General features: G+C 46.1%; 1 pseudogene; it reads left to right on the plus strand.

The window, feature by feature from the left end:
* The first annotated feature begins 5,350 nt into the window (after window positions 1–5,350).
* On the plus strand, window positions 5,351–5,405 carry LOC138294323 (U7 small nuclear RNA; annotated as a pseudogene).
* The last annotated feature ends 13,218 nt before the right edge of the window (window positions 5,406–18,623 follow it).

Consider the following 18,623-nt stretch of genomic DNA (forward strand, 5'->3'; position numbering starts at 1 on the left):
GGACTTTACGTGCCTCCGTGTGATACCCCTGTATCACACGGCCCCCAGCCTCCAGCATGAGTGGGAGGGAATGGCAAACAAGCCAAATGAATCCCCCCAATTCCTCCTCACCCATCCTGGCAAGCCGTTGCCTACCTGACATCTTTACTATAAGCAAGGTGAAAAAATTAGAACAAAAAGTAAAAGGGGGAAATGGGGAAAGGTAGAGTAGTGAAGGAAAAAGAAAACTTAAGAAAAATAGCCCAACTAACCCCAAATTTAAACTACCCAGAACAGACTCCCACAGACAAAAAAAAGAAACACTGGATTTGACAAAAGTATACAAAACAGACTAAGACAATATTAGACAACAAGACTATGATCACAAAAGCACAATAGACAAGGTACACAGGACACAAAAGCAGTAAAACACAGGACAACACTTTTCACACAGCCACTCAGTCTAGAATACTCTGAGACTGCAAAGTGAAAGTGAAAGTAAACTCACAGTACAGATTCTGTAAACAGGATATCCTATTACATCACTTCCTGCATAAAATGGCCTCTGTTTTTATTTTTCCGTTATGCGTCATATTTTCACGCGTACAGATTGTGCGTCATATTTTTTGACGCATAACAGTGCACATAATGCAGAGTCAAAACTAATTTCTTCATTGTTCCCTTACATTTGTGTGAGGCTGAGTTTACCGTTCTAGAGTAGAAATGTAATTTGCTGGCAAATATGAGAACCAAATATGAATATGATATTTGTCTCTGCATTCTGTGCACTCCTGTACGTCAAAAAATTATGACGCCCATGCTGTATGCGTGGAAATATGACGCATCATAGAAAATATGGTGGACATGTAATGCAGCTTACTAATCTATTATTTTTAATAGGAACATTTTTGACTCTACATTCTGTGCACTCCTGTACGTCAAAAAATTATGACGCCCATGCTGTATGCGTGGAAATATGACGCATCATAGAAAATATGGTGGACATGTAATGCAGCTTATTAATCTATTATTTTTAATAGGAAAAATTTTGACTCTGCATTCTGTGCACTCCTGTACGTCAAAAAATTATGACGCCCATGCTGTATGCGTGAAAATATGACGCATCATAGAAAATATGGTGGACATGTAATGCTGCTTATTAATCTATTAATTTTAATAGGAACATTTTTGACTCTGCATTCTGTGCACTCCTGTACGTCAAAAATTATGACGCCCATGCTGTATGCGTGGAAATATGACGCATCATAGAAAATATGGTGGACATGAAATGCAGCTTATTAATCTATTATTTGTAATAGGAACATTTTTGACTCTGCATTCTGTGCACTCCTGTACGTCAAAAAATTATGACGCCCATGCTGTATGCGTGGAAATATGACGCATTTTGACAAAAATGTCTTAATTTTTTCAAGTTGTGAAAGGAATTTTGTCATGACCAAACAGTGCTATGTGATACACATTTGTGATTAGCTATGACACATGTCCCTTATTGGATGTATAGAAGGCATTCACACTGTAATATCAATGATTGCTCAAAATGGTTATTAACCATATTTTTACACATATTTTGGGTAATTGCTGATGGCTATTTTGAAATGATGAATGGGATACCAGGATGTATTCCTTCTCAAAAATGTGTCCACATTTATCACGGTAATGCATTTATCTATAGTCCAAACAGGTAGTGCAATTGTCACTTACACTTTTTATGGGCTAACCATGTCCTAATAATTATTTTGTGTATCTTATATGTGTTTTACTTTTGACATGTAGGCCACACATGCGCCTTATGCATGTGTTTACTTCACATGTACGTAATTATTGTATATTTGGGGGGCGGTAGAGGTGGACTTAGGCCCTCGGGTTTGCCCTCCAGATTTGCTAATTTATCCATGGCTTTCATTTATTCTGTTATGCTAAACCTGCAGCAGCAGGCTCATGGAAGGCCATAGGGTATGAATCACTGTTAGCCATTAAATAATCCCATTTGCCCATTTGACGTTTGCCCTATTGATTATTTGGAGCAATCTGACATACCATTTTGCACTGAATATTTTTTCAAACTCTCGGCGTTCCTCATGTGCTGATGACAAATAGGCTGTTGATGTATGTGGCCCTTTATGCATTACCTGGTTTAGTGGCATGTTACATTCTTCCTGCTAGGTTCGAACTGGGACACTACTGTGATCGGCTGCTTGCAAATATTTGGTTGATTGGATGACATATGTTTATATGTGTGGGCGAATGTAGATCCACTATCAACTGTCTGGGTGTATGTTGTCACTGTAACTTCAAGGTCTCCTCATGAGTTAGTGGCAGCTAATCTTCTTCCAATTGGTCATTGTTTGTAGCAAAAATTGAGAGAAGCCATTGAGGACATGGTCACGTACACATGGATGGTCCCACCCTGTCACTGAACACGTGTAATGAGACTTTCAAATGAGCTACATTTTTGTGCTGAGTGAGAGAATGTCTCAGGTGTCTGGATCCGGCATGTGTCATTGTCACATTTGTACTCCTGTTGGCCTCTGTGGATGGTAATGTATCATGAAACCTCATAGCCTCTGTGCAGACATTTGTGGTGTATATTTTTTGTGTGATGAGTGTTATGTCATTATTGCTCAATGAGACGACATTCTTCTTCAGCAATTTCAAACTAAAGGTGGGCAGAAATGAATAGGCCAAACCATGATGTGGTGTTTGTTATCTGTGTTGATTTACAATTGTGCAATGAGAGTTGATATAAGAAATTAAGAAAATAAATTATTTACAAGCTGTTGGCGCCTACGCACTCCAGCAGCCGTGTTTGGTTGTTCCCCCTCCTGTTGCAGGCCAGCATCCTCCTCTTCGTCATCTTCAGGCATGTCTGGGTCTGGTTCAAGGAGGGGAATGTTCCTTTTTACACAAATATTGTGCAATATGGCACAAGTGAGTATGATCCTACAGACCATCCCTGGGGAATATAGTAGGCTACCGCCAGTGATGTCAAAGCTGCGGAACCTTGACTTTAGGATCCCAAAGGTCCGCTCAACAATGCTGCGTGTCCTCTTATGGGCGTCGTTGTATGCCCGCTCGGCAGCAGTAGTCGGGTTCCCAAATGGTGTCATTAGCCAAGGCTGGATGCCATACCCCTGATCAGCTGAAAGAGAAACACAGAATGGGATCATGTAGATGTAGGAGGCACTCTTGTACAGACCTTTGATGGCAGTAGTTGTCTTGTGTTGTCTGTGACTCTTTTGTGTACTAATGTGACTACCTGTACTTGTAGGAGAAAACTTTTGCATTGAGTTTTTTCCTTGGCTGAGCAAGTGTTTGTTAGCTAACTGTTTGTTAGCAGTATGTATTTGGATTTTCAGTACAGTGTGCCCTCCCTAGCATTGTGACTTGTGATACAGGTGTCCGTGTGTCTTCACTGGGGGTGAGATGATAGTTCCATGCAGAGTTAAAACATGAAAGTGTAGTTAACACGTTCATATGAAAGTACCCTGGACATCCCATACCTTCAGACTTATGCAATGTATTAATGTACAGGTTATTGTAACACTTACAAATTGCAAGGTGACATTTAGGCAACCACACTCATTAATGTCTTCACATTAAGCTGTAGAGTAAATTCCAATGTGTGACAGGTTCAATGGTGACTTCAGAAACATGGCTAGTGATGTCAGGACCTCAGTGTGTTCCTGGCTAGGTGTTGCTATTGTGGTGTATGTGTTGTGTGTCCTAGAGGGTTGCTGTGCAGTGTGTATATAAGTTGGATTTTTGTACTTACCAACAAGTAGTCCATTGCATACCGTCCATCCTGGAAGTGTTGGTTGATGGTAGAGTGACGGAAGATGAATGCGCCATGTACACTCCCAGGATATTTTGCCACAATGTTGCTGATAAATCCTTGGTGATCGACTATGGCCTGCACGTTGATTGAATGTGTGTGCTTCCTGTTGCGGTAGAGGTGTTCTGTTGCAGCAGGTGGCACAAGGCGTACGTGTGTGCAGTCGATTGCACCAAGGACGTGTGGGAAGCCACTGATGGAGTAGAACCCCTGTTTTGTTTCCTGCTGCTTCTGCAGTGTGTTAGGGAAGCAGATGTGGAGGGGTGTCAGGCGAATGATGGCATCCAGTACTTTTGGCAGGAATGCAGAAAATGATGGTTGTGATATTCCACCAACCAGGGCACCAGTTGTCTGAAACGAGCCACTTGCCAGCAGGTGAAGTACGGCAAGCAGCTTTGTTTCTGTTGGTATGGTGTGGGGTGTCACCAAAGTGGGGGCCAACTGCTGTTCAATATTTCTCAGCAGCTGCTGAATGGCCTGCCAGTTCAACCGGTACCTCTGTATGATGTCGTATTCCCTGAGGCCATGCAGGGTTGTTCTTGGGCGGAATATCCTCTCCTGCCTTCTGCGCTGCCTTTGGGGTCCCTGCTGTTGTTGTTGTAGCTGCTGTTGTTGCTGCAGGGCTCTGCGTCGACGTGCACGCTGAATAAAAATCACCTCCATGTCTCCCTGTTGCTGCTCTGCTGCTCTGCTGCTCTGCTGCTCTGTTGTTTGTTCTGTGTGTTCTGATTAAATACAGGTGTGTTTGCCCCATTTTAACGCCTGCCCTGACCCAGGCGTTAAATTTTGACGCACATCGGGCTTTGCGTCATTTTTTTGCTCCGTCTCCCGGCCAAGAGTAATTTTTGCCCGGAAGCATAAATACGGCGCACGGCTGTGTGCGTCGTTTTTTGGACGGGAACGCCAACCCTGCATACCATTAACGCAGGGCGGGTTGCCGCATCCAGAAAATGACACACATTGCGGATTTTTTCCTTGCGCGGGCTCGGGCGTCAGGGTTTAAATATGGGGCAACGTTTGCGCTGATTGTGCGTCAAAATTTTTGACGCACATTCGGCGCAAACGGAGTATAAATATGCTCCTTAGTGTATTACTTACCTCCTCCTGGAGGGTTGTCCTTCTATTATTTTCTGTGATGGCCGTTTGTTAGCTAATATCTGCTCTGTTCTACTTTTTTTAACCCTGTCCAGCATGGACACCACGCCAGTGAGGTACAAAGAAATGGTGAGGCATTCTGCGCCAGTTAAGCGTTTGGTTTGCTGGCGGCAGATCTTAGGTGGGGCGTTGCCACAGAACAAATATTTGCATATTTTCTCGCAGGGCCAACAACCTTTTTCCTTTGTTTCTATGTGTTAAATTGTCAATACTGTCTTTCGTTAGTACCCTCATATCTCTGACTTCTTGCCATTCTACTAGAAGTGAATATGGTAAAAAAAAAAAACAACAAAAAAAACGAACAAGTCCTAATAGAAGTGGGTGTTACTTAACTCTACCCTTATGAATTTGAGCCATTATATTCAAATCACAGTTCTTTACTATTTGTCTAGAAGGTTTTTCTGAAAGAGAAGCCATCTATTTATGTACGAACAATAGTATTAAAGCATTTTTAAGGATCTATATTCTGGTTATTATTACTGCTCATCATAATGATTTTATAATAGAAAGTGGGTTATAAATATGTTTTGTTGGTATTGTTATTATTATCTATTGATATTATGCCAGCAGATGGTTTAGTAAAACACAATGGGGTACAGTGAAGCACATTCCTTTCTGAAGACTATACAATTTTGGCTTGGTTTGAAAGCCGAGAGGTTTTAATCTAGGTTACTTTTATTCTAGGTTTGCTGGCAACCAGTATTTTTTAAGAGAAGTTGGCTTTCCGGGGATAAATACATGATTACAATGTGCTTAACATGTTCAGCAAAACAGACATCCATAGAGTGAGGTAGTGGACCCGAGACCCACATGCCAATGAAACAGACCACACATACGCAAGCAGTATGGACACTTAAGTGACCATGAACTCGCACACGCAGGGCCTTTTATTGACAGGGTCATCTGGCTGGTGACATCTGGGTTGGATGTTTGTTGAGTGGGTGTAGTCAATGCCCCTAGGAAGGGTCTGCTACATGACGAGTCCAGTAGGTAGGGCCCGACTGGAAACCCAAAGCAGTTCTGGCAGATTTTATCACACCAGTCCCCATATGCTGCATGTGAGCGAACCTCACCAATACAAGGGGAGACTAGGGAGGACCCTCCCTAAGAAAAGTTGGAAAAATGGCATAAATGGTGCTTTCTAAAACACTTTCTTCATAAAGATGAGCCCAAGTTTTTACATTTTTACACAAAGCTCAAGGCAGCTTCTCCGTTTCATTAAGTGGTTTGATCTGGTCAAGTATGCAGAATGGTAAGTTGGCATGGAAGGAATAGCCAACAAATCCATGTTGGTTGTGGGAGTTGATGATATCATTAGCCTAAATCTTCGACCAAGGCAACAGAGCAAGCTTCTAATAAAAAATGCAAGGTTGAGATCTGCAGAGGAAGATCGAGACGAGCTGGCCACAAAGGCTAATCCTGATTTGTGCATCTCTTTTTATCAGCCTCCTCCCAGTGACAGGGAAAGTACCTGTAGGAAATTAGCCTCTTTCTAGCATGCTAACCCCCATTTTTCTGCCTGTTATTAGTGTGTTTGACTGTGTTCATTGGGATCCTGCTAACCAGGACCCCAGTGATTATGCTCTCTCCCTTCTAACTTGGTAACTGTACATTTTTCCTCCCAAAGTTGGCATACTGGTCCCCCCATGTAAGTCTCTAGTATATGGTATAGGGCATTGGGGTAGCAGGGGATCACTATGGGCTACAGCAGTTATTCTGCCATCCACAGGGAACCCATGCAAAGGGTTCTGCAGGCCTGCCATTGCAGTCTGCTTGAAACAGGTGTATGCACCCGTTTTCGCTACAGGTCAGTGCACCAGTTCGCTATAAGTCACCCCTATGGTAGGCCCTCTCAGCCCAGAGGGTAGAATGCAGGTACCTGTGTGTGACGCCACCACTGCATTAGTAGAGATGCCCCCTCTACCTCTAGGCCCATTTTCCTGGACTTTGGGAGTGCAGGGACGCAATTTTACGCATGTACTCGACATAGGTCACTACCTTTGTCCAGCTACATAATAGTAACTCCGAACCTGGGCATGTTTGGTATCAAACATGTCAAAATCATACACCAATACTGTTGCAAGTATTTGAAGTATGATTCCATGCACTCTGGAGGCTCCTAAGAGGACCCCCCGAATTGCTACCACTAGTCTTACATGGTTTTCCGGGCAGTACAAGCTGCTGCTACCGCTCAGACTGGTTTCTGCTCTCCTGCTGCTTGATTTGATCAAACCCAAGAAGGCAGAACAAAGGATTTCCTTTGGGAGAGGAAGGTAACACCCTCTCCCTTTATAAATAGGTTTTACTGGCTTGGGAGGGGTAGCCTCCCAAAGCCACTTGTATGCGTTGAAGGGCACATTTGGTGCCGTCTGTGCATAAAAACGTGCCCACCAGTTCAGGGACCCCCAGTCCCTGCTCTGGCACAAATTTTTGGACGATGGAAAGAGGAGTGATCACTCCCCGGTCCATGCTCAGTTCTGCTCCAGAGGGTCCCTGGGTTCTGCCATCTTGTTTCCAAGGTGGTCAGGGAACTCGGGAGCATCTGAGTGGCCAGGTCAGGCAGCTGACGTCAGAGCCCCCTACTGATAGGTGCTTACCTGGCTAGGTGACCAATCCCCCTTTCATGGCTATGTAGGGTCTTTCTCTTGCGTGGGTCCTCAGCTTCGGCTTGCAAGATTCCAGTAGGACTCCTCTGCAACCTCCACTTCAGCTTCTGGCCTTCAGAACTGCAACTGCAACCTCCAGGACCCGACAACCTGCCTCCAAGAAGAAGGCCTCTTCTACAACATTGTTTCCAGGGCTCCTGCCAGCAACTGCAACATGTCCACCGGCTATGCATCCACTGAGGGCAGCGTGTTTTCAGTCTGCACTAGGACAAAAAAGGAATCTCCCTTGGAGTGAAGGAGTCACTCCCCTGCAACCGCAGGCACCTGTTGCAATGACAACCGGTTGCATGGATCTCCTTCCCTCCTGAGCTGCATGGATCCTGCATCACAGGTGGTGGTCTGGAGTAGTCCTCTTGGTCCTCTCTACTAGCTATCCCACTTTGGTGGAGGTAAGTTCTTGCCTTCCCACGCAGGACAGTACTCCCTTTCACTGAGTCTCCTACAGCTGCCACTGCTTCTTTGCATCTCCTCCAAGGGATCTTCAGGTGATATGTAGCTCTAGTCCCCAGCACTCCTTCCTGCGACGCACAGCCCTCTGAGTGGTTCTCCTGCGGCGCGGAAACCCTTTCTGTAGTTCTGCGTGGGCTCCTTCTGCGACTTCTGTGTCCTCGTCCTGTGGGACTCCGGTGGGTGCTGCCTCTGCTCCTGTGGGCTCTCTCTGTCACTGAGGTCCCCCTCTGACTTCCCCTTCTGGGTTGAGTCCTCCTGGCCCTTGCTGTTCCGAGGGCAGCACCACTTTCCCACTAACCACAAATTTGCCTTCGCCAAAGCTTGTTGATGGAATTCCTCCACCGACATCTGTCTGCAATCTACACTACAGCGTGGGGCATCTTCTGCATCCATCAGTCTGGCCTGTCCTTCCTCACAGTTGACCAACTCCTGCAAGTACAGCTGGGTGGGTAGTAGCTCCTACTCCTCCTGGACTCCACTGTGACTTTTGGACTTGGTCCCCTCTCTCCACAGGTCTTCTTCTCCTGAAAACCACCGCTGGTTTCTTGCAGTCTTGTCTGGGTGTCTTCTTTTCTACTTTTCCTTCCTTTTGGGTGGTTTGGGGAAAATCCAGTGATTTACTCCTTCTTTCCTGGTATCTTGGGGGTACTGTGTTACTTACCTCTGTGGTTTTCTAGTACTCCCAGCTCCCCTCTACACATTCCACATACCTAGGTGGGCGTCCTGTGTTCACATTCCATTTTATTTGGTATATGGTTTGGGCTCCCCTTAGGGTCACTACTGGTTATCTACATTTGCACCTTTTTCTTACCTTTTTTATGCCTATTACTGTTTACTAGTGTATATAATTGGGGGCATTTTTATACTCCGTTTGCGCCGGAATTGCGTCGTTTTTTTTGACGCAATTCCGACGCAAAACTAACTCCATATTTATACTTTGGCGTTAGACGCGTCTAGCGCCAAAGTCCATGGAGTTAGCGTCATTTTTTAGCGTGGACACCTAATTTGCGTTAATTATATGCAAGGTAGGCGTTCCCGTCTAAAAAATCGACTACGAGGCATGTGCGTCGGATTTATACTCCCGGGCAAAATTCACACCCGGGAGTGGGCGGGTAAAAAAAAATGACGTACGGCCGCTTTTGCGCCGTTTTTTAGCGCCTGCAAAAAGCAGGCGTTAAGGGACCTGTGGGCTCTGTAGGAGCCCAGAGGTGCCCTCCCATGCTCCCAGGGACACCCCCTGTCACCCTTGCCCACCCCAGGAGGACACCCAAGGCTGGAGGGACCCATCCCAGGGACATTAAGGTAAGTTCAGGTAAGTATTTTTTTTAATTTTTTTTGTGGCATAGGGGGGCCTGATTTGTGCCCCCCTACATGCCACTATGCCCAATGGCCATGCCCAGGGGACAGAAGTCCCCTGGGCATGGCCATTGGGCAAGGGGGCATGACTCCTGTCTTTGCTAAGACAGGAGTCATTTCTATGGGGGTTGGGAGTGAAAGAAAATGGCGCAAATCAGGTTGAGGTGAAAAAATTGCCTCAACCTGACTTGCCCCATTTCTTGACGCCCAAGCCCCATATCCCCCTACGCCGGCGCTGCCTGGTGTATGTCGTTTTTTTTAACGCACACCAGACGGCGCCGGCGGCTAACGCCGGCTAACGTCATTCGATAAATACGGCGCCCGCATGGCGCTTCAGAATGACGTTAGCCGGCGCAAATTTTTTTGACGCAAAACTGCGTTAGCGCAGTTTTGCGTCAAAAAGTATAAATATGGGCCTTAGTGTATTACTTACCTCCTACTGGAGGGTTGTCCTTCTATTATTTTCCGCGATGGCCGTTTGTTAGCTAATATCTGCTCTCTTCTACGGTTTTTAACCCTGTCCAGCATGGACACCACGCGTCTCATTCCAGTGACGTACAAAGAAATGGTGAGGCATTCTGCGCCACTTAAGCGTTTGGTTTACTGGCGGCAGATCTTAGGTGGGGCGTGGCCACAGAACAAATATTTGCATATTTTCTGGCTGGGCCAACAACCTTTTTCCTTTGTTTCTATGTGTTAAATTGTCAATACTGTCTTTCGTCAGTACCCTCATATCTCTGACTTGTTGCCATTCTACTAGATGTGAATATGGTAAAAAAATTTAAAAAATAAAAAAACGAACAAGTCCTAATAGAAGTGGGTGTTCCTTAACTCTACCCTTATGAATTTGAGCCTTTCTATTTAAATCACAGTTCTTTACTATTTGTCTAGAAGGTTTTTCTGAAATAGAAACCATCTATTTATGTACGAACAATAGTATTAAAGCATTTTTAAGAACCTATATTCTAGTTTTTATTACTGCTGATCATAATGATTTTATAATAGAAAGTGGGTTATAAATATGTTTTGTTGGTATTGTTATTATTATTTATTGATAGTATGTTAGCAGATGGTTTAGTAAAACACATTGGGGTACAGTGAAGCACATTCTTTGCTGAAGACTATACAATTTTGGCTTGGTTTGAAAGACGAGAGGTTTTAGTCTAGGTTACTTTTATTCTAGATTTGCTGGCAACCAGTATTCTTTATGAGAAGTTGGCTTTCCAGGGATAAATACATGATTACAATGTGCTTAATATGTTCAGCAAAACAGACATGCATAGAGTGAGGTAGTGGACCCGAGACCCACATGCTAATGAAACAGACCACACATACGCAAGCAGTATGGACACTTAAGTGACCATGAACTCGCACACCCAGGGCCTTTTATTGACAGGGTCATCTGCCTGGTGACATCTGGGTTGGATGTTTGTTGAGTGGGTGTAGTCAATGCCCATAGGAAGGGGCTGCTACATGACGAGTCCAGTAGGTTGGGCCCGACTGGAAACCAAAGCAGTTCTGGCAGATTTTATCACACCAGTCCCCATATGCTGCATGTGAGCGAACCTCACCAATACAAGGGGAGACTAGGGAGGACCCTCCCTAAGAAAAGTTGGAAAAATGGCATAAATGGTGCTTTCTACAACACTTTCTTCATAAAGATGAGCCCAAGTTTTTACATTTTTACACAAAGCTCAAGGCAGCTTCTCCATCTCATTAAGTGGTTTGATCTGGTCAAGTATGCAGAATGGTAAGTTGGCATGGAAGGAATAGCCAACAAGTCCATGTTGGTTGTGGGAGTTGATGATATCAATAGCCTAAATTTTCCACCAAGGCAACAGAGCAAGCTGCTAATAAAAAATGCAAGGTTGAGGTCTGCAGAGGAAGATCCACACGAGCTGGCCACAAAGGCTCATGCTGATTTGTGCATCTCTTTTTATCAGCCTCCTCCCAGTGACAGGGAAAGTACCTGTAGGAAAGTAGCCTCTTTCTAGCATGGTAACCCCCATTATTCTGCCTGTTATTAGTGTGTTTGACTGTGTTCATTGGGATCCTGCTAACCAGGACCCCAGTGATTATGCTCTCTCCTTTCTAACTTGGTAACTGTACATTTTTCCTCCCAAAGTTGGCATACTGGTCCCCCCATGTAAGTCTCTAGTATATGGTATAGGGCATTGGGGTAGCAGGGGATCACTATGGGCTGCAGCAGTTATTCTGCCACCCACAGGGAACCCATGCAAAGGGTTCTGCAGGCCTGCCATTGCAGTCTGCTTGAAACAGGTGTATGCACCCGTTTTCGCTACAGGTCAGTGCACCAGTTCGCTATAAGTCACCCCTATGGTAGGCCCTCTCAGCCCATAGGGTAGAATGCAGGTACCTGTGTGTGACGCCACCCCTGCATTAGTAGAGATGCCACCTCAACCTCCAGGCCCATTTTCCTGGACTTTGGGAGTGCGGGGACGCCATTTTACGCATGTACTCGACATAGGTCACTACCTATGTCCAGCTACATAATAGTAACTCCAAACCTGGGCATGTTTGGTATCAAACATGTCAAAATCATACACCAATACTGTTGCATGTATTGGAAGTATGATTCCATGCACTCTGGAGGCTCCTAAGAGGACCCCCCGAATTGCAACCACTAGTCTTACATGGTTTTCCGGGCAGTACAAGCTGCTGCTACCGCTCAGACTGGTTTCTGCTCTCCTGCTGCTTGATTTGATCAAACCCAAGAAGGCAGAACAAAGGATTTCCTTTGGGAGAGGAAGGTAACACCCTCTCCCTTTGTAAATACGTTTTACTGGCTTGGGAGGGGCAGCCTCCCAAAGCCACTTGTATGCGTTGAAGGGCACATTTGGTGCCTTCCGTGCATAAACACATGCCCACCAGTTCAGGGACCCCCAGTCCCTGGTCTGGCACGAAACTGGACAATGGAAAGAGGAGTGATCACTCCCCTGTCCATTCTCAGTTCTGCTCCAGATGGTCCCTGGGTTCTGCCATCTTGTTTCCAAGGTTGTCAGGGAACTCAGGAGCATCTGAGTGGCCAGGTCCGGCAGCTGACGTCAGAGCCCCCTCCTAATAGGTGCTTACCTGGCTAGGTGACCAATCCCCCTTTCAGGGCTATGTAGGGTCTCTCTCTTGCGTGGGTCCTCAGCTTCGGCTTGCAAGATTCCCGTAGGACTCCTCTGCAACCTCCACTTCGGCTTCTGGCCTTCAGAACTGCAACTGCAACCTCCAGGACCCGACAACCTGCCTCCAAGAAGAAGACCTCTTCTACAACATTTTTCCAGGGCTCCTGTCAGCAACTGCAACATGTCCACCGGCTATGCATCCACTGAGGGCAGCGTGTTTTCAGTTGCACAGGAACAAAAAAGGAATCTCCCTTGGAGTAAAGGAGTCACTCCCCTGCATCCGCAGGCACCTGTTGCAATGACAACCGGCTGCGTGGATCTCCTTTCCTCCTGAGCTGCATGGATCCTGAATCACAGGTGGTGGTCCGGAGTAGTCCTCTTGGTCCTCTCTACTAGCTATCAACTTTGGTGGAGGTAAGTTCTTGCCTTCCCACGCAGGACAGTACTCCCTTTCACTGAGTCTCTTACAGCTGCCACTGCTTCTTTGCATCTCCTCCAAGGGATCTTCAGGTGATATGTAGCTCTAGTCCCCAGCACTCCTTCCTGCGACGCACAGCCCTCTGAGTGGTTCTCCTGCGGCGCAGGGTCCCATTCTGTAGTTCTGCGTGGGCTCCTACTGCGACTTCTGTGTCCCCGTCCTGTGGGACTCCGGTGGGTGCTGCCTCTGCTCCTGTGGGCTCTCTCTGTCACTGAGGGCCCCCTCTGACTTCCCCTTCTGGGTTGAGTCCTCCTGGCCCTTGCTGTTCCGAGGGCAGCACCACTTTCCCACTAACCACAAATTTGCCTTCGCCAAAGCTTGTTGATGGAATTCCTCCACCCACATCTGTCTGCAATCTACACTACAGCGTGGGGCATCTTTTGCATCCATCAGTCTGGCCTGTCCTTCCTCACAGTTGACCAACTCCTGCAAGTACAGCTGGGTGGGTAGTAGCTCCTACTCCTGGACTCCACTGTGACTTTTGGACTTGGTCCCCTCTCTCCACAGGTCTTCTTCTCCTGGAAACCACTGCTGGTTTCTTGCAGTCTTGTCTGGGTGTCTTCTTTTCTTCTTTTCCTTCCTTTTGGGTGGTTTGGGGAAAATCCAGTGATTTTCTCCTTCTTTCCTAGTCTCTTGGGGGTACTGTGGTACTTACCTCTGTGGTTTTATAGTACTCCCAGCTCCCCTCTACACATTCCACATACCTAGGTGGGCGTCCTGTGTTCACATTCCATTTTATTTGGTATATGGTTTGGGCTCCCCTTAGGGTCACTACTGTTTTTTTTTTTTTTTTAAATCTGTTTATTAAGCATAACATTCACATACCGGTACATTGGCTGTTAATAATTTATCGAATTATTTGCTTACATATGTAACCTTGCACAGCCTTGTTGCATATTAACTGGTATGAAGGAGAGAGAAAAGAAATCAAATTATAGACAAACATAAGATATTGCTAACAGAGCAGAAAAAGAAGAAACATACAGCTTAAATACTGTGCGACAACTACTTGCCGAATAACAATGCAGCTAAGCACGACTAATGTCATTGATAGTATTTACTGCCTCAGACAGAGGTAAGGAGAGGTTAGAGGAAGGAATGCAGCTTATATATGTAAGTATGTGTAGAGCGGGGGACAGAAGTGGGGCAAGGATTTATGTTTTGCGGTGTTCAACGGGATGCTGAGCAGAATTGGCATTGAACGAGCTGGGTTTGACCTGCGTAAAATCTTGTACGCAGTGAAAACAGCCTGGTATGTTGGGCTATTACTTTGAGGATAATAATGAGAATGTCAGCAATGTCAATAAATGAGATTGAGGCAGTTCGAGTATCCTGCTGACCGTATCCACCTGGCTGTAAGAGTTGTGTATGGTGCGCTATTCACGGGGGGTGTAAGTCATCGCGCGCTTCTATTGCCACCACAAAGGTGTTCCAGACTTCGGGGCCAACCTCAATGAGACCTTTGCGTTGCAATAGTTTGAGTGTCTGCGCCTCAGCCTGTGCGCGACTATGTAAGTCACGTAGCCAAACCAAGTGGGATGGAACATGTGGAGCCTTCCAATGTGTTGCGATCAGACGTTTAAAGACAGCAAACGCTAAGTCTATGAATCTGTGTGTCTGTTTATCTCCCTTAGTACGGTGACGTATGCCTAATAAGCAGGATTCTGGTGTGGGGGATAATGCGAGGGATGAGATGTCTGCTGTGACGTCTGTGACTCGGTGCCAGGCTGAGTTTATTGAGTGACAACTCCAAACCATGTGGTAAAAGTCGGCTGCCGGGATAGCACATCTTGGGCATGACGGAGTTGTGTTCGGGTAAATTCTTAGAATGCGGGCTGGGGATAAATAAGACTGGTGAATATAATTGAATTGGGTGTAGCGTAGGCGAGGATTTCGGGATATTGATTTGATCGTTGCAAGAGCTGCGGTCCAGGTTTTTTGTGGTAATGGTGTAGGAAGGACCATGTCCCAACGTGCCTTAGCATGCGGCAGGGTGGTACAGACTGCTGCTAATAGTATATTGTATATTTTAGTTATGGTTCCTTTTACGCTACCTATTGTAAGGATAGTAGTGAGCAATGGGGACTCAGGAGGTTCGTCATTGCCGAGGCCCCAAATCTTGTTTAGTAGCCGTTTAATGGCGCTGTATGTCAAAAAGGCCCCCTTGTGCATCACCCCGGCAGACACCAGTTCCGTAAAGGGGTACAACGCGGAATTGGAGTATAGATCACCCACCTTCAGTGTATTTATGTCACGTGTATTATGATGTGTTGAAATAATTTGGGTGCCCGGTAATTGAAACAGCGGTAGCAAGGGTGAGTAAGGGGGGAAGGGGGTCTTGCCATGGACATATCTATGCCAACAAAAGCGAGCTGCCTCCATCAGTATGTGTTTCGAGGGTAGGGAATGAGGGGTAGATAACAATGTGAGCAGCAGCCCCTGTGTGGCCATACATGACTGCAGCATTACGCCCTCGGTGGAAGGGGCATCCCGCAGCCATGCAGTCAGCCACGACAATTGAGCGGCCGCGTAGTATCTTTCGAGGTTAGGCATGCCCAGCCCGCCCATTTCCTGTGGATGTTGTGTTATGGTCAACGCTACTCTGCGTCTATCTTTGCCCCAGAGTAGGTCGGTCAATATTGAATGTAATTTACTAAAGAAGGAGCGTGGCAGGCACACTGGAAGGGCAGAGAAATAATATAGGAACCTCAGGAGGATAAGCATCTTGGCAATTGCTACCCAGCCCATCGGGGATAAGGGGAGTGAGCTCCAGAATGGTATCGAGCTGCGAGTGGATCTCACTACTCTGTCAATGTTGCCCTCTTTTAGATCTATAACAGAGTGGTAAATCTGCACCCCGAGGTATTTAATGGTTGTATGTGACCACGGTGGTTTATACTGCGGTAGTGTTGTATGTTTGTCAGCCGGGGTGGGGACAAGAGGGAAGATACTGGACTTGGACCAGTTGACGTGTAGTCCAGAAGCAAGGGCAAAGGAGTCCAGCAATTTCAGCACCTCTGACATGGAGGTAGAATGATTACTCAGATAAATCAGGGCATCATCTGCATATAGAGATATAATATGATAGGTGTTAGATTCCGGGATGCCCCACATATGCGCGCAGCTACGTAGTTTGATCGCCAGTGGCTCCATGGCAATAGCAAACAGCAAGGGGGACAATGGGCAGCCTTGTCTGGTGCCTCTGCTTATGGAAAATGCTTCGGAGATAATGCGACCATTTTTTACCCGTGCTGTGGGCCTAGAGTACAGCGTTTTGATCCAGTTTATGAAGCCAGGTCCAAAACCGAACGCCCTGAGTGTGCAAAGAAGATAATTCCAGCTTAGTGTGTCAAACGCTTTTTCAATATCTAAGGAGAGGGCGACCGCTTCGGTGTTTGTGTTGTTGTGCATTATATGGAGCAGCCTCCTAATATTTAGGAAGGTGCTCCTTCCAGGAATAAAGCCGGACTGGTCTTGATGTATCAGACTCGGTAGGTAGGGGAGGAGCCTATTCGCTAATATTTTCCCTAATAATTTGCAGTCTGTATTTAGGAGGGAGAGCGGTCTGTATGATTTAACATCCAGGGGGTCCCGACCAGCTTTTGGAAGGACCACTATTAAAGCTTCGCGCATAGAGACTGGCAGTTGTAAATTATGGTACGCCTCATTAAACACTTCTACGAGCGGGGCAGGAGATGACTCGCATGAGAGTTGAAGTATTCTACCGGGAGTCCATCCGATCCGGGGGTTTTACTGCGCGCCATTTGTGCCAGTGCTGAGCGCAGTTCATCAATGGTAATGGGGCCATCCAGAATAGGGGTGTTATCGAGGATAAGTTGGTTTTGAGAGACAAGTTGTAATATATCAGTTAGGTGTGATTCCGGCGGAGGAGGAGGAGATGTGTAAAGTGTGCGGTAATATATGAAAAAGGCTTCATTGATGCCTGACTGAGTGTTAACGATATCGTCGGGGTTTAGGCGTATCGCGCCGATAGGCGTTGGCTGTGAGGGCTGTCGAGTCAGCCAGGCTAATAGTCTGCCGGATCTATCTCCTTCAGCGTGCTGTCTTGTCATATAATGTCTGTAGTCATGTTTGCCTAGCCTAGTATCTGCTTCGTTATGGGCAGCCCTGAGCGAGTTCAGTGTTGTTAGTATGGACTCGTCTCTGACAGCCACATTCTCTGCATTGCAGATTTTTACCTCTAGTGTTTGTAGCTCTTTAGTAAGTGCTTTTCTCACCCCCACCGTGGCTGCAAGGCAGTGTCCTCGTATCACCACTTTATGGGCATCCCACTCTATAGAGCGGGATGATGACGAGTTTTTATTTAGCAGGAAATAATCAGCTAATTTTTTAGCTATATCTGTTTGAAAGGGGGGGTCTAAAAGAGCTTCCGGCTGTAAACGCCACGTTGGTATGCGAGTGTGCATGTGACCCCAGGCTATTGTTACACATAAAGGATTATGATCTGATATAGTGCGAGCTAAGTATTCAGATCCGCACACTTTCTGAATTACTGCTGCGGATACAAAAACCATATCTATTCTGGTATATAACTTGTGTACAGGGGAGTAATAAGAGTATTCCCGTTGAGTGGGATGGGCCGTCCTCCATACCTCCCTCAGGCCGTTATTTAAAGCCCAACTTGCTAATGCTTGAGAGGCGCGATTGGAAGGAGCTGAGGTAAGCGGGGGAACGAGCGATCTATTTGAGTGTCTAAGACACTGTTGAAGTCTCCTCCCAAAACGCATTCCGACGTAGGGTCGTTAAGGTTGCCGGTAGAAAGTGTAGATAGGAAATCGCGCTGGTCTGCATTTGGGGAGTACAGTGCAACTAGGGCTAAAGGGGACCCATCCAGTATGCCCTCAACTATCACGTGTCGACCATTTGAGTCACATTGTGTGCGAGATACGGTGAATGGGACCCCGGGGGCGATCCAAATCGCTACCCCACGGGCGAATGATGAAGAAGTTGTGCCATGCAATTGCCCCTTCCATTTCGAGCGTGTGTTTTCTAGCGTAGTTTTAGAGAGATGTGTCTCTTGCAATAGAGCTATATGTATCTGATGTCTCTTGAGGAAGGCATAAACCCTTTGTCGCTTCCGTAGAGTTGCCATACCTCTAATATTCCATGTGAGCACCTTGTATTTTACTATGCTCCTATGAGTTTGAGTGGCCATGATATTTTTGTGGTTTTCGTGTATTCCAGGGAATGGGTGTCTGCTGACCATGACACAAAAACATTGTGATATGCACACGCTAAGATTGGGTAACTTGTATCTGCGATATTTCGAGCTGTAATCCTGTTACTATAATAATTATGACATGTACGTTTGCTGCTGCATTTGAAATTAACTAGCATGTGACAGAACCAACGACTAAATAGAAAGGTGCACTCTAAAACAACACACAATAACAACTGAATTAAAAGATAAAAATCAATTCCAGCAATTGCTGGCACGAGAGAATGGTCCATATGGAGTAGGGGGGTGTCAGGGAGCATTGGTGCAAAGTCTAGGGTTTACTCTGCCCTATTCGCTTGTGATGCAGAGTGTG

The sequence above is a fragment of the Pleurodeles waltl genome, chromosome 4_2 (assembly GCF_031143425.1).
Source record: "Pleurodeles waltl isolate 20211129_DDA chromosome 4_2, aPleWal1.hap1.20221129, whole genome shotgun sequence".
Lineage (NCBI taxonomy): Eukaryota > Metazoa > Chordata > Amphibia > Caudata > Salamandridae > Pleurodeles > Pleurodeles waltl.